Genomic DNA, 17,297 nt, shown 5'->3' on the forward strand with positions numbered 1-17,297 from the left:
CCAGGATTCTTTATACCGTCTCACATACTCACTTTTAGAGCAGCCCTCCCTTCCTCCACTACACCTGGCTCTCTTGTTTCCTCTCTTCAGATTTTCCTCCCTGCTTTGCCCTACATCGCTAAGGCTTTTATTTAATCTGGGGGAGTAGAAAACTTACTTAGCCAGTACACTTCCTATGTCTTTTAGTCTTATATATAGATCTTGAGTTTTTTGAAGTACAATTTAAATACAGCTAAATACTCTGTGTGTACTGTTCAGTTTTGACAAATGCATAAACTTTATAACCCATACCATTACTAAGACCCAGGACATTCTCATCACAGTTCCCTTATGCCCCACCTCAGTGAATGTCCCCCACAACAACCATGATCTGATTTCTGTCATCATAGGTTATTAGTTTTGTCCATTCTAGAATTTCATGTAAATGAAATTATGCAATGTATACTTTTTGTATCTTGCTTCTTTTTACTCAGTATAATGTTTTTGAGATTCATCCATATTGACACATGGATCTATAGTTCATTCTTTTTTGTTTCTGAAAAATCCCTGAAAAGAAATGTTAAGAATCAAGTTTTTATACATTCTGTTTAATTTTAATTACTTAATACATGATTTTAAAGGCATAGTTTTGCCCTATGTATTTAGCTGATCAATTTTGGTCTGTGGTAAGTAATTTAAATCTAAGAATTAAATTCTATCCTGTAATTTTGTACATACAGGAAACTGGGATGGACTTTTGATGGTTCAACATGTGACCATTGTCTAGGAACCAATTAAAGACTAAATATTGCCTTCATCATAATCTTTAAATATTTCTGGAACATTGAGAAATAAAGAAGGCTTTAAGCAGTTGTCAGATGACATATAGAGGAATAGCATGTTGATGTCAGCTGAAGCAAAATATTGGGAGCCACTTGGCTGAGCAGCTGCTCTCATACTAATATATCCCACATATAAGTATTAAAATGGTTACCAGTAAAGTTTTACATACTTGTGTTTGAGAAGACTGCAGCTTCACTGGAAGACTCTAGGTTTACTAGATTCTTCAGTACCTTCTAGCCTTCACTTATATATCCTAATAACATTAAATATCAAAGCCTTTAGTACACATTTCAGGTTCTCCACAAAACTGGCGAATTTTAAAGCCTATTATTAAATTTTAAAAATTGGTGGTCAATAAACTGTCTTTCCTCCTTCATAGAAAAAAAATGTTCAGGCCATTATGTGAAGTTTTCCTAAATGTCCATCCTAACCCTAATTAGTAGATTAAAGGTCAAAACACAAATCAACCTCCAGATATATACAGGAAAAAATTTTGTTAAAATTAAATATTCAATCCCTATTTTTAAAGAATTCTAGTAAGGTACAAACAGAAGACATTGTCTTCTTTAAATAACTTTTGGGGAGACCTCTGGTTCTAGCCCCATTCCTTCCAGGTTCTCCCTCTTACAACTAAAAAATCCTGGACATAACATAACAAACAATCATAGACTCTGAAAGGTAAAAAGAAGGCTGACAGTCTAGGTAATTTTTTTTTAATTTATTTTAATTTTGGCTGCATTGGGTCTTTGTTGCTGTGCGCAGGCATTCTTTAGTTGTGGTGAGCGGGGGCTACTCTTCATTGCAGTGCACGGGCTTCTCATTGTGGTGGCTTCTCTTGTTGCAGAGCACGGGCTCTAGGCACGCAGGCTTCAGTAGTTGTGGCACGTGGGCTCTAGAGTGCAGGCTCAATAGTTGTGGCACACGGGCTTAGTTGCTTTGCAGCATGTGGGATCTTCCTGGACCAGGGCTCGAACCCATGTAACCTGCATTGGCAGGTGGATTCCTAACCACTGTACCACCAAGGAAGCCCCAGTCTAGGTAACTTTTGACTTGAGGAAAGACACAGTGATGAGTTCCCTGGGTTTCCTTGTTGTCTCCCAGATATTCTTTTTTTTTTTAAACTTCTAATTTTATATTGGGGTATAGCCGATTAACAATGTTGTAATATTTTCAGGTGCACAACAAAGCGAATCAGCTATACATATACGTGTATCCATTCTCCCCCAAACTCCCCTACCATCCAGGCTGAGACAGGGTATGGCAGAAGCCTCCCACCCAGAACTACCAACAGGCAAAAACAAAACAAAGTTGCAAGAAAAGCCAATTCCCACTTTCTAGCCAAAGTACCAGGAAAAGTGTGGCCTAAGAACAGAAAACCTTTTTGGCAAGACCCACCCTATACCAGAGAAACAACATGGGGAAAAGTATGTCTCAGTTATAGTCCTCTTGGCGCAAATAAGTGGCACTCTGATTTCTCCACTAAGTGGTGTTAGCAAGTGGGGATCTGAAGCAGACAATTGTCTGATTCTCCTGTAGAGGTAGTAACGATTGGACCAAGTAGGCAGTTGATTGTCCATCCCCTGCCTGATGGAAGCAGATGGTGCTCTGATTCCCCTACCAAGGTACTATTAGTGGGGCTGAGTGGGGAGCAGATCTTTCATTCCCCACCTGGCAGAATCAGGCAGTGTTCAGACTCCTCCAACAGGGTAGTTTCAGTGGGGTTCAGAGGTGAGCTGAGCCTTCAGTTGTACCTAGGAGCAATGAGATTTAACAAGGTAGTGGGAGGTGGAGCTATAGCCCCTCTCCAATGTCAAAGGACTCAGTGGGAAACTAAGCTTCTACCTCTTCTGGGATCAATGAGACTAAATAAATGGTGCAAGTCAAGCCTAGTAAGCACCCTGCTTTCCAACTACTCTGGTGTCAACAAGGCCAGTGCCAAGTTGAACTTCCAAACTCACCCAGTAACAATGGGACTGAATGATGTGGTGGTAAGCAAGTCTAGACAACACTTCTGTCCCCTCACTGATGGTGTCAAAGGGGCCTAGTAGGAAGCTGAGCCTCTACACCCACCTGACAGTATCCTAGTTTCACCAGGAAGAGGTCAGCAGGACTGAAGGAAGAGCTGACCTTCCACCCCACCTATCTGTAATGAGACAGTTTGAGTCATTGCCCCACTTTTGCCGAGGTAGTGTTGGCAGGAACCAGCAGGAAACATAACACACACTCCACCTGGTGTGGGAGCTACACCTCAACAGGTGGACTGCCTGATCAAATAAAGATTAAATAGGATCCACAGTCTCATAATACAATTTCTAAAATGTTGAAGATATAATAAAAAGTCACTCAGCACAGTAAGAACCAGAAAAATCAAACATGAATGAGAAAAGACAATTAATAGATGTCAACATCAAAAGGACTCAGATGTTGGAATTATCTGACAAAATTTTTAAAGCAGCTATCACAAAGATGATTTAATGAACAATTATGAATTTTCTTGAAAAAGTAAAAATCTCACCAAAAAAAAAGAATCTATAACAAAGAATAAATGGTGAGGACAGAACTAAAAACACAATAATCAAAATGAAAAACTCACTCAGTAGCTCAATAGTAGAGTAGAGAAAATAGAGATAGAATAAATGAGCCAGGGTACAAATCAGTAGAATTTACCCAATCTGAAAATCAAAGAGAATAGATTGGAAAAAAATTGAACAGAGTCTCAGGGACCTCTGGGACAATAACAAAAGAGAACATTTGTATCATCAGACTTCCAAAAGGAGAGGAGAGAGACAGTGGGACTGAAATATCATTCCAAGGAATAATGGCTAAAAATGATACAAATATGGAAAAAGAAATAAACCTATAGGTCCAAGAAGCTGAACAAGTCTCAAATAAGATAAACTCAAAGAAGTCCATGCCATGACACATCATTATTAAACTTCTGAACACTAAAGACAAAGAAATAAATCTTGAAAGCAGCCAGAGAGAAATGCTGCATTACTTATAGGGAAACACCAATTGGTATGACAGCAGATTTCTCATCTGAAAATATGGAGATCAGGAGTAAGTGGCAGAACATTTTTCAAGCACTGAATTAAAAAGAATTGTCAACAGCAAGTTCTATATCTGACAGAAACATCCTTCTGCAATGAAGGGTCAATAAAGACATTCTGGGACAAAGGAAAACTAAGATTATTATTTTCTAGTAAAACTCCCATTAAAGAATGGCTGAAGTAACTTCTCTAATCAGAAAAGTAGTGATAACAGAAGGAGGCGTGGAATTTCAGAAAGGAAAGGAAATTGGAATGTGTAAATATAGGGGTAAATATAACAGATTATCCTACTTCTCATGAGTTTCTTAAATCATATTTGAAGGCCGAAGCAAAAATTATAACACCAGCTGCTTGGTTCTTAACATAAGTAGAGGACACACTTTTTAAAAATACGCTTTTTAAATGGTGAGCATAAAGAGTCCTAAATGGAAGTCATTTTTCTATACTTAACTCACAGTGGTAAAATGTTGAAACCAGTTCATTGTTATATCATATACATATATGTGTATTTTGTGTATATCTAGAACACTGCTAAGAAAACTACACAAAGAAATGTACTCAAAAACACTATACATTTATCAGGAGAGAATTCTTAAAAATGTTCAAATACGCCACCGAGAAATAAGAAAAGATAAGAAGCAGAATGAGAAACAGAGAAAACAAATAATAAAATGGCCAAGTTAAGCCAAAACATATCAACAAATAACAAATGTAAATTGTCTATATACACCAATTAAAAAAGAGATTGGCAGGATGGCTAAAAATAATCCCCACAATTCACTTACAGTTTCTGGTCCAACATGTAAAGAGCTTGGAAGTTGTCATTCCCATCCTCACAAGAAAAAAGCTGAAGAAACTGAAAATTAACAACTCTTCTTAGATCTGTCAGCGAATTGAAGTCACAGGGGAAATCACAGCTACCTAAACTGGAGAGACAATTGAATACAGAGACTTGCACCTTACCAGGATCAGAAGCTGTAGCTGGAGCCTGGTAGGAACACATTGCTGGAGACTGAGCATGGACTAGCTTGAGAGATTAAAAACTCCTAGGGACTCAGCCTTAGGGGGACACCCATACTTCTGAGTTAAGTCTCCAGGAGCACCACCAGATTCTCAGGGTGAAGCTTGGAGAAAAATCCCCTCTTGCTTTTGGCAGGGGAAGGGGAAAAGTAATTGTTTTGAAATATGTGCAGGGCATTCTGTTCTTATTAACAAAGACCTGTTCTCAAGAGAAACTATTTTACCAGATACTAACCCACATGGATTTTACCAGAGACTAACCAATGTGGAAGAAGGGAAATACCCATCTCCATCCTCCTTTAGCCTTCTTGTCTCACCTAAGGAAAGGAAAAAAGCTGAGAAGCACTCGCAAATGTTACAGCCCAGGGGCCCAGGACAAGTGAAAGATGAAGCTCCCTTGATAAGAATATATAATGCTTCTCCTTCTTCCACGTCTTTCCACAATATCAACAGGGCTTCTGTATAATAATAGGGAATTACAGCTGAAAGAACTGCAAGTCTCAGGCTGAAGTTCAGAAAGAGCTTCTAGGGAAACCCGAAGATAACAGAGAAGACAAAGACAAGGACACTAGAAGAAATCTTAGCTTCCCATACCTATAGTTACAGCAAACAATAAACACAGCCTAACTCCTAGCCAGATAAACATAAAACCTCACACTAAAGGGCTGTTTATCTCATTTCCTTTCCTGATGCATCATGTCTGGCTTTCAACAACAACAACAAAATTACAAGGCATGCTAAAAGGCAAAACAAAACAAAACAAAAACCAAACCAAAACAAAACAAAAAAGCCATCTGAAGAATCAGTCCGAGCATCAGAACCAGACTCACATATGGCAGAGATTTTGGAATTATCACAGTGATAATTTAAAATAATGATCATTAACATCCTAAGGACTGTAATAGAAGATTGGATAAATGCAGAAACAAATAGGTAACGTAAGCAGAGAGATGGAAACTCTAAGAAAGACTCAGAAGGAAATGCTAGAAATCACAAACACTGTACCAAAAATGAAGAATACCTTCCGTGGATTCATCAGTAGACTAGATATAGCTGAGAAAAGAATTAGTGAGCTTGAACATATGTTAATAGAAACTTCCCAAATGAATATAATGGGTGATTATAGCTTATGGATAAGTGAAGTGATAAGGGACGTCATAAGGGACAAGAGGGAGGAATTGGTAATATAAGGTACCCACACTACCTAAGAAGTGTATAGTGTTATTTGAAAGTGTACTTGGATTAATTGTAAGTGTATATTTCAAACTCTAAGACAACCACTAACACTTAAAGGCTGAGACTGTCAAAGTGGATAAAATAATAAGACCTAGCTATAGCACAAAAGGCAGAAAGACGGAGCACAAAAGAGTGGAAGACGAAAATAGAAACAAAGAACAAGGGCAACAAATAGAAAACAGTAACAAATATGCTAGCTATTACTCTAACTATCTCGGTAATCACTTTGAACATCAACCGTCTAAATGCACCAATTAAAAGACAAAGATTGTCAGAGTGGATCAAAAAACAAGACCAAACTATATGTTGTCTACAAAAAACCCACTTGAAATATAAAGACACATATAGATTAATCTAAGTAAGTGGGTGTAGAAAGATGTACCATGCTAATACTAATCTAAAGAAAGCAGGAGTAGACATATTAATTTCAGAGTAGACTTCACAGTAAGGAAAGGTATCCGGGATAAAGAGGGACATTACATAATGATAAAAGGGTCCAATTTCCAAGAAGACACAATGATCCTTAACTTGTATGAACCTAACTCTCTCTAACAGTAGATGTGTGGCAAAAACTGATAGAACTGCAAGGAGAAGTAGATGAATCCACTATTACAGTTGGATACTTCAACACCCCTCTATCAGAAATGGACAAATTTGGCAGGCATAAAATCAAGAAATAAAAGGCAATCCCAAGGAATCTACAAAACATCTCCTAGGGCTAATAAGTAAGTTCAGCAAGGTATAAGTTCACAGGCCACAAGATCTAGATAAATAATCAATCTCATTTCTCTATATTAACATGTGGAAACCAACATTAAAAATGTACCATTTGAAATTGCTCCAAAGAAAATGAAATACTTAGGAATACACTTCACGAAACATGTACAGGATCTGTGTACTGATAATTATAAAATGCTGCTGCCAGAAATTTAAAAAAGATCAAAATAAATGGAGGGATATACCATATACATGTATTGGAAAACTCAACATAATAAGGATTTCAGTTCTCCCTGAATTTATATATCGATTTAGTGTGACTCCTATCAAATTCCCGCAAATTTATATGTAGATACAGACAAGCTTACTCTAAAATTGATATGGATAGGAATAGACCCTGGAATACCTAAAACAATCTTGACAAGAAAAAATAAATTGGGAGGAATCACTCTACCCAATATTAAAACTTACCATATAGCTGCAATAATAAAGACAACATGGTATTGGTGGAGGGATAGGCAAATAGGACAATGGAACAGAATAGAGAACCAAGAAATAGACCCACACTAATAAGCCCTACTGATTTTCGACAAAGATCCAAAAGCAATCCAATGGAGGAAAGATAGTCTTTAAACAAATGGTGCTGGAGCAATTGGAAATCCATACACCAAGAGGAAAAAACCCCTCAATCTTAAGCTCACACCTATGCAAAAGTGAACTCAAAATATGTGATGGACTTAAATATAAATTTTATAGCTATTAATCTTTTTAGAAAAATGTTAAAAGAAAATCTTTGGAATCTAGGGTAAGCAAGGAACTCTTGGACTTGATACCAAAAGCATGATACATAAAAGGTAAAATTGATAAGTTGGACCTCATCAATATTAAAAACTTTTCATCTGTGAAAGACAATGTGAAAAGGATGAAAAGACAAAGCTACAGACTGTGAGAATGTATCTGCAAAGCACATATCCAACAAAGGACTAATATCTAGAATGTAGAAAGAATTCGCAAAAGTAAAAAGTAAAAAAACAAACAAACAATACAATTAGAATATGAGCAAAGACATGAAGAGACCAAGGAAAATACACAGAAGACAAATAAGGAATAAAAAGATGCTCAATATCATTAGTCATCAGAGGAGGGCAAGTTAAACCACAATGATATACCACTACACACTTATCAGAATGGCTACAATAAAAAATAGTGACAGCACCAAATGCTGGAGAGGTTACAGAGAAACTGATCACTTTCATCTTGATGGTGGGAGTATAAAATAGTATAGCCACTCTGGAAAACAGTTTTTCAGTCGCTTATAAAACTAAACATTCAATTACCATACAATCCAGCAAATTCCCTCTTGGTCATTTACCCTAGAGATATGAGAACTTGTGCTCACACAAAAACCTGTACATAAATATTCATAGCAGCTTCATTCATAATAGCCAGAAATTGGAAACAGCCCAGTTGTTTTTCATAACTGAATGATAGAACAAACTGTGGTACATACATGCCACAGTGTACTAGGCAGCAATAAAAAAGAAAGAATTATTAATACATGTGACAACTGGATGAATTTCCAGGTGATTATACTGAGTGAAAAAATCCAGTCCCAAAAGTTTAGATACTATATGATTCCATTTATATAACATTTTTGAAATGACAATATTAGAAATGGAGAATGGATTAGTGGTTGCCAGGTGTTAGAGGACAGTGAGGGTAGGTGGGTATATTTATAAAAGGGCCACAACAGTCCTTCTGTTAATCACACTGTTCAGTGTCTTGATTGTGGTGGTGGATACATAAACTTATGCATGTGATAAAACTGTATAGCCCTAAATACACACACATGCACACAGATAAGTACACATAAAACTCTAAATCTTTTTTTTTTTTTTTTTTTTTTTTGCGGTACGCGGGGCTCTCACTGTTGTGGCCTCTCCCGTTGCGGAGCACAGGCTCCGGACGCGCAGGCTCAGCGGCCATGGCTCACGGGCGTAGCCGCTCCGTGTCATGTGGGATCTTCCCAGACTGGGGCACGAACCCGTGTCCCCTGCATCGGCAGGCGGACTCTCAACCACTGGGCCACCAGGGAAGCCCCAAAACTCTAAATCTTAATAATATCAGTGTGTTGCATTAAGGTCAATGTACTGGTTGTACTATTGTACTATAGTTTTGTAAAATGTTACCATTGCATGAAACTAAATAGAGTACACGGGAGCTCTCTGTATTACTTCTTACAACTCTATGTGAATCTACAATTATCTTAATAAAAAATTCACTTAAAAAACATGATATCAGGGCTTCCCTGGTGGCGCAGTGGTTGAGACTCCGCCTGCCGATGCAGGGGACACGGGTTCATGCCCCGGTCCAGGAAGATCCCACATGCCGCGGAGCGGCTGGGCCCGTGAGCCATGGCCACTGAGCCTGCGTGTCCGGAGTCTGTGCTCCGCAACGGGAGAGGCCACAACAGTGAGAGGCCCGCGTACTGCAAAAAGAAAACAACAAAAAAAAACCCCCAAAAAACACATAATATCATTTATAATCACTCCAAAGAAAATTAAATACTTAGGAATACACTAATAAATCAACACATGATGCCTAGAGCAAATGGACATATGTAGACCCCGCCAAAAAATGAAACTTGACCTAAACCACACACTTTATACAAAATTCAACTCAAAAAGAATGAAAGATTTAAATGTAAAATGTAAAACTATAAAATTTTCAGGAAGAAATAAGGGAAAATCTTCAGAATCTAAGCTGAGGCAACGATTTCTTAGACATGATACCAAAAGGCTCATAAAAGGAAAAATTGACCTCATTAAAATCATTTGCTCTGTGAAACACTATATTAAGAAGATGAAAGCTGGGATGAAGTGAGAGAGTAGCATGGACATACATACACTACCAAATGTAAAATAGATAGCTAGTGGGAAGTAGCTGCATCACACAGGGAGATCAGTTCGGTGCTTTGTGACCACCTAGAGGGATGGGATAGGGAGGGTGGGAGGGAGACACAAGAGGGAGGGGATATGGGGATATATGTATATGTATAGCTGATTCACTTTGTTATACAGCAGAAACTAACACAACATTGTAAAGCAATTATACTCCAATAAAGATGTTAAAAAAAAGGATGAAAATACAAGCTACTAACTAGGAGAAAACATTGCAAACCACATATGTGACAAAGAACTAGTATACAGAATATATTAAGAACTCTCAAAAATCAACAATAAAAAATTAGAGAAAGGGCAAAAGGCAGAAACAGACATTTCCCTGAAGAGGATATACAGATAGCAAATAACACATGAAAAGGTGCTCAAAATCCTTAACCATTAGGGAAATGCAAATTAAAACCACAATGAGATATTGCACACCTATCAGAATTGCTAAAATTAAGAATGACGACACCAAATGCTGGCAAGGATGTGGAGAAACTGGATTATTCATAGATTATTGGTGGGAATGTAAAATGGTACAGCCACTCTGTAAAACTGCTTTGTAGTTTCTTACAAAATTAAACATGAAACTGCCATGCAACTCAGCAATTGTCCTCTTGGGCATTTATCCCAGAAAAATAAAAACTTAACATTCACACAAAATTCCATACATGAATGTTCATAGCAACATTTTTATAATAGCAAAAACTGGAAAAAACCCCAAATATAAATACACTATTTCTACTGGGAAAAATATAAATATATCAGATACCAAATATAAATATACTATATTTAAAAAATCTACAAAAGAAAGGTGAAAGGATGGAAAAAGGTATACCATGTAAACATTAGTAAAAAGAAAACTGGAGTGGTTATATTAATATCTCACAAAGTAGACTTTAGAAAAAGGAAAATTACCAGGCATAAAAGAGGGACATTATTTAATAATGAAAGGCTTAGTTACCAAAAAGTCATAACAATCCTAAACATGTATGCAACTAACCACAGAACTTAAAAATACATGAAGCAAAAAATGAGAGAAAGGAGAAAGAAAAATCTACAATTATACTTGAGGTCTTCAGTACACCTCTCAGTGATCAGTAGAACAAGTAGACAGGAAATCAGCAAAGATATAGAAGATTTGAATGACAGTATCAATGAACTTCACCTAATTTACATTTATACACTACTATATACAACAGCAGAATAGAAATTCTTTATAAATGTACATGAACATTCATTAAGATAGACATTATTCTGGACAATAAAAACACCTTAACAAATTTAAAAATGATACAGCAATTATACTCCAATAAAGATGTTTAAAAAAATGGTACAAAATATATTCTCTAACCGTAATGAAATTAAACTAGGCATCAATAACTCTCTAAAGAATCAAACTCTCTAAAGAATTAAAAATTGTATACAAATGAACCTATTTACAAAACAGAAATAGAGTCACAGATGTAGAAAACAAATTTATGGTTACCAAGGGGGAAGTGGAGGAGGGATAAATTCGGAGATTGGGATTGACATATACACACTACTATATATAAAGTAGATAACTAATAAGAACCTACTGTATAGCACAGGGAACTCTATTCAGTCCTCTGTAATGACCTATATGGGAATAGAATCTAAAAAAAGGGTGGATATATGTATATGTATAACTGATTCACTTTGCTATACAGCAGAAACTAACACAAGATTGTAAATCAACTATACTCCAATAAAAATTAATTTAAAGAACTAAAAATTTTAAAATAGACTTCTAAATAACCCATGGATCAAAGAGTAATTCTCAACATAAATCAAGAAATTATTTTCAACTGAATGAAAATATAACACTTCAAAGTTTGTGGGAAATAGTGCATAGAAAGAGATGTTTGGCATTAAATGAAAGGTCTCAAAAAATTTAAGCTTCCAAAATAAAAAACACGAAAAATAAGAAAATTAAGCCCAAAGCCAGCAGACAACAGAAAAGAATAAAGAGCAAAAATGAATGAAATTGAAATATCAAAATAATAGAAAAAAAAACAATGAAACCAATACTGACTCATTGAAAAGATCAATAAAATTGATAATCCTCCAGCCAGACTGAACAATAAAGGAAAGACAATCAGGAATTACCATCAGGAATAAAAGAAGGAGCATCATTACAGACCTTACAGACATTAAAAGGATAATAAGGGAATACTACAAAAAACTTTATGTCCATAAATTTGACAAATTAGATTTAATGAACAGATTCCTAGAAAGACACAAAACTCATTCATAAAATACAAAATGGGTAACCTGTTACAGCTCTATATCTGTTTTTAAAAATTGAATTTATAGCTATCAGTGTTCCACCGAGGAAAACTCCAGGCTCAAATGGTTTCACTGTTGAATTTTACCAAATATTTGAGAAAGTAATAACACCAATGCTACAGTTATTCCAGAAAATAGAAGAGGAGTTTACACATTCCAACTAACCTTATGAAGCCAGCATTATCCTGATATCAAACACAAAGATATTACAGGAAAAGAAAACCACATACCAATATCCCTTATGAAAATAGATGCAAAAATCCTCTTCTAAATGTTAGCAATATATAAAAAGGATAATCTATCATGGCCAACTGGGGTTTACCCAGGAATGTAAGACTGGTTCAACATTCAGGAAGCTTTGCTTTTGCACTTTGGTGAGAATGCAAATTGGTACACCCACTGTGGAAGACAGTATGCAGGTTCCTCAAAAAATTAAAATTAGAGCTACCATATGATCCAGCAATCCCACTTCTGGGTATATATCCAAAGAAAATGAAATCACTACCTCAAAGAGATATCTGTACCCCCATGTTCTTTGCAGCATTATTCACAATAGCCAAGACATGGAAACAACCTAAGTGTCCATCAACGGATGAGTGGATTTATATGTGTGTGTATATTTAAATGTGGTATATATTTATAATGGAGTATTATTCAGCCATAGTAAAGAAGGAAATCCTGCCATTTGTGACAACATATATGAAACTTGAGGCCATTATGCTAAGCGAAACGTCAAAGAAAGACAAATACTGTATGCTCTCACGTGGAATTTTAAAAAGCCAAACTCAGAAACAATATATTGGTAGAAGCCAGGGTGGGGAGTGATGGGGAGGAGATGTATGTCAAAAACTACAAACTTCCAGTTACAAAATGAATAAGTTCTGGGGATCTAATGTACAGCATGGCAACTGTAGTTAATATTAAATCTTAAATGTTCTCACCACTACCACCACCACAACAAAATGGTAATTACGTGAAGTGATGGATATGTTAAGTAACCTTATTGTGGTAATCATTTCACAATATACAGTATACACGAGTATCAAATCATCATGCTGTACACCTTAAACTTACACAATGTTATATGTCAATTATATCTCAATAAAGCTGGAAAAAATCAATGTAATTAACCATATTAATAGACTAAAGAAGAAAAATAACATATCATCTCAATAGATCCAGAAGAAGCATTTGACAAAGCTTAACATCTACAGGGGAATATATTCCAAGACCCCCAGTGGATGACTGAAACCACAGACAGTACCAAACTCTGTATATTCTATATTTTTCCTATACTAATGGGTGGGTAGCGTATACAGCATGAATATGCTGGACAAAAGGATGATTCATGTACCGAAGGGACAGAGCTGGATGGTGCAATATTTCATCATGCTACTCAGGATGGCGTGCAATTTAAAACTTATGAATTGTTTATTTCTGGAATTTTCCATTTATTATTTTTAGACTCTGGTAGACCAAGAGTAACTGAAACCTCAGAAAGCGAAACCACAGATAAGGGGGGACTACTGTATTAATGATTAAAAAAATTTTCTCAGCACACAGGGAATAAAAGGCAACTCCCTTTATTTGAGGAAGTTACCCACACCACAGCCAGCATTATATAATACTTAGTGATGAAAGACTAATGCTTCTCCATCAGATGGAACAAGACAAGGGTACTTGTTCTTTCTACTCTTATTCAACAGCATACTGGAAATTCTATTAAGTGTAGTAAATCAAGGAAAAGAAATAAAAGATTTCCAGATTATAAGGAAAGAAACAAAACTATCTCTGTGCTCAAATGATATGGTGTCTATATAGAAAGCCTCAAGGACTTTACAAAGAAGCTCCTAGACCTAATAAGTGAGTTTACCAAGGTTGCAGGGTACAAAGTCAATATAAAAAGTCACTTGTATTTCTGTATACTAGCAATGAACGATTAGAGTACAAAATTGAAAAAACAGTACCACAATGTTGAAATACTTAGGTTCAAATCTAACAAAATGTGTGCAGAATCTGTATGGTGAAAATTAAAACACTGATGAAAGAAATCAAGAACACCTAATAACTGAGGTCTGAACCCAATTCCAATGTGCGGAGGGGGGTTTCCTTCACACCATCAAACAATTCTTGGGACACCAGCTGATTGTCCTACAATTCAACTCAATCCTGACACTGTCTACCTGGAGATAGCATCAGATCCTACAGGTTAAGGGCTTGTTCCCGTAAGTTTGCCCTCCCCCCTCCCCCAGTTAAGATACCAGTCTGTCACCTGTGCTTCTGACCAACCAGCTATAGATCTTCCGTTCCAGCATCCTCCTCCATGGGTTCAGTTAATTTGCTAGAGCATCTCACAGAACTCAAACATTTTACTTACTAGATTACCAGTTTATTATGAAAAGAATATAATTCAGGAACAACCAGATGGAAGAGATGCATAAGGCAGGGTATGGAGAGGGGCTGTGGAACTTCCATGCCCTTTCTGAGCATGCCACTTTCCCCAAATCTCCACGTGTTCACCAACCCAGAAGCTCTCTGAACTTTTTCCTTTTGGGGTCTTATGGAGGCTTCATTACATAGGCAGGATTGTTGGCCATTGGTGATTGAGCTCAATTTCCAGCCCCTCTCCCCACCCTGGAGTTGGGCAGGGGGGGCGGTGAGGGGAGGGTGGAACTGAAAGCTTCAATCACGTGGTTGGTTCCTCTGGTGACCAGCCTCCATGCTTATGTGACCTAGGGGCATTCAAAAGTCACCTCCTTAACATGAAAAGAAACTCCTTTATCACTCTCATTATTTAGGAAATTGCAAGTGTTTTAGGAGCTCTGTGCCAGAAATGGGGGATGAAGACTAAGTATATATTTTTTATAATAAATCAAAATATCACACCTAAATAAATGGAGATGTTCACCATGTTTACGAATTGGAAGATTTGTTAGTGTTAAATGTCAGTTATCTCCCAATTCATCTAAAGATTCAACAAAATTCCAATCAAAACACCAGCAGTTATTTTATAGACATCAACAAGCTGATTCTGAAATTTATACTGAAAGGCAAATTAACTAGAATAGCCAAAACAGTTTTGGGGAAAAAAACCCCAACAATGTTAGAGGACTCACTACTACCTGATTTCAAGATTTAATGTAAAAACTAATCAAGGTAGTATGGTATTGGTGAAAGATTAGACACAGTCTACAAATGATAAATGCTGGAGAGGGTGTGGAGAAAAGGGAACCCTCCTACACTGTTGGTGGGAATGTAAATTGGTGCAACCACTATGGAGAACAGTATGGAGGTTCCTTACAAAACTAAAAATAAAGCTACCATATTATCCAGCAATCCCACTCCTGGGCATATATCTGGAGAAAACCATACTTCAAAAAGATAAATGTACCCTGATATTCATTGCAGCACTATTTACAATAGCCAAGACAGGAAAGCAACCTAAATGTCCATCAACAGATGTATGGATAAAGAAAGTGTGGTACATACACACAATGGAATATTACTCAGCCATTAAAAAGAATGAAATAATGCCATTTGCAGCAACATGGATGGATCTAGAGATTATCATACTAAGTGCAGTAAGTCAGAGAAAGACAAATATATGATATCATGTATATGTGGAATCTGAAAAAATGATACAAATGAACTTATTTACAAAACAGAAACAGATTCACAGACTTAGAAAACAAACTTATGGTTACCAAAGGGGAAGGATAGTGGGGAGGGATAAATTAGGAGGTTGGGATTAGCATATACACACTACTATATATAAAATAGATAATCAACAAGGACCTACTGTATAGCACAGGGAACTCTACTCAATACTCCGTAATAATCTATATGGGAAAAGAATCTGAAAAAGAATAGATATATGTATATGTATAACTATATCACTTTGCTGTGCACCTGAAACTAACAACATTGTAAATCAACTATACTCCAATATAAAATAAATATTAAAAAAATAAATCAATAGAACAGAGTCCAGAAATTGACCCTCACAAGTGCAACCGACTGATTTTTGAAAAGTTGCAAAAGCATTCAATTGAGGATAGACAGTTCTTTCAGCCAATGGTGTTGGAACAATTGGACATCAATATGCTAAAAAATAAACCTTTACCTAATCCTCACACCTTATGGAAAAAGTAACTCAAACTGGATCATAAGCCTGAAGGTGAAACTTAGAGCTATACAATCTCTAGAAGAAAACATAAGAAAAATACCTTTGTGACTTTGGATTAAACAAAGAGTTCTTAGATATGACACCAAAAGAGCAATTCATAAAAGAACAAATTGAGCCACTATCATCCCTCTCTTCTCATATAAACTTCTAAAAAGTCTGAACTCATCTCTACTTCTTCATCTATAATTTATCAATGAAACTAATGCAGTCAGCTTTCTGCCTTTATTCCCTACTGAAAATTCTCTCATTGTGTTCTACAAAACCTACTAATTATCAAATATGACTGGACATTTTCAGTTCTTATCCAATTGGGCTTCTTTGCTGTATTTGACATGTTGATAATTCCCTCCCTGAAATTCATTTCTTATTGTTGATACTATTCCTCTTAGCAGTTTCTCTGTTCTCCCCTCAGGTCTACTCTCACGGTTTCAACTGCCAAAATGTAATGGAGGGATACTTACATATCTAACTCTCTGATATACAATTCCAATCATATACCCCAGCATTATCTCAGATTCAGCATGTCTGTTTACATTCTTCTTATTCTTTCTCCAAACCATCTCCCCTTTTTTTTCATTCTGTAACTCCTTTGCAAGCAGTACAATCACTTATTTGTCCCAGTTAGGAACCTGGGAGTCTCTTCCTCACAGCTCACATTCCGTCAGTCACCAAACCCTGCTAAATATTTTTGGAACTCATCCCTTATTTTCCAAGTTTAAGGCCTCACAATCTTTCACCTAGGTTATTGTAATACTGTTTTCCCTGTCTTCAATAGTGTGCTCCTCAAATCCATCTTCATTCCAATTCAGATCATCTTTCTAAAATGCAAATCTAGCCCTGTCATTGCTTTTCTTAAAACTCCTCAAGGGCTCCCTTTACTTCCAAATTCCATAATATGGAAAAGTTGGCCCTCTTTTATCTAGATACTGCTTGCCTTTTCTGCCATCTTCTGCCACTCCTTTCTTCACTGTGCTTCAGTGACATCTAAATGTTTACATTTCCTCCTACATG

Source organism: Pseudorca crassidens, chromosome X (assembly GCF_039906515.1).
Source record: "Pseudorca crassidens isolate mPseCra1 chromosome X, mPseCra1.hap1, whole genome shotgun sequence".
NCBI classification, from domain to species: Eukaryota; Metazoa; Chordata; class Mammalia; order Artiodactyla; family Delphinidae; genus Pseudorca; species Pseudorca crassidens.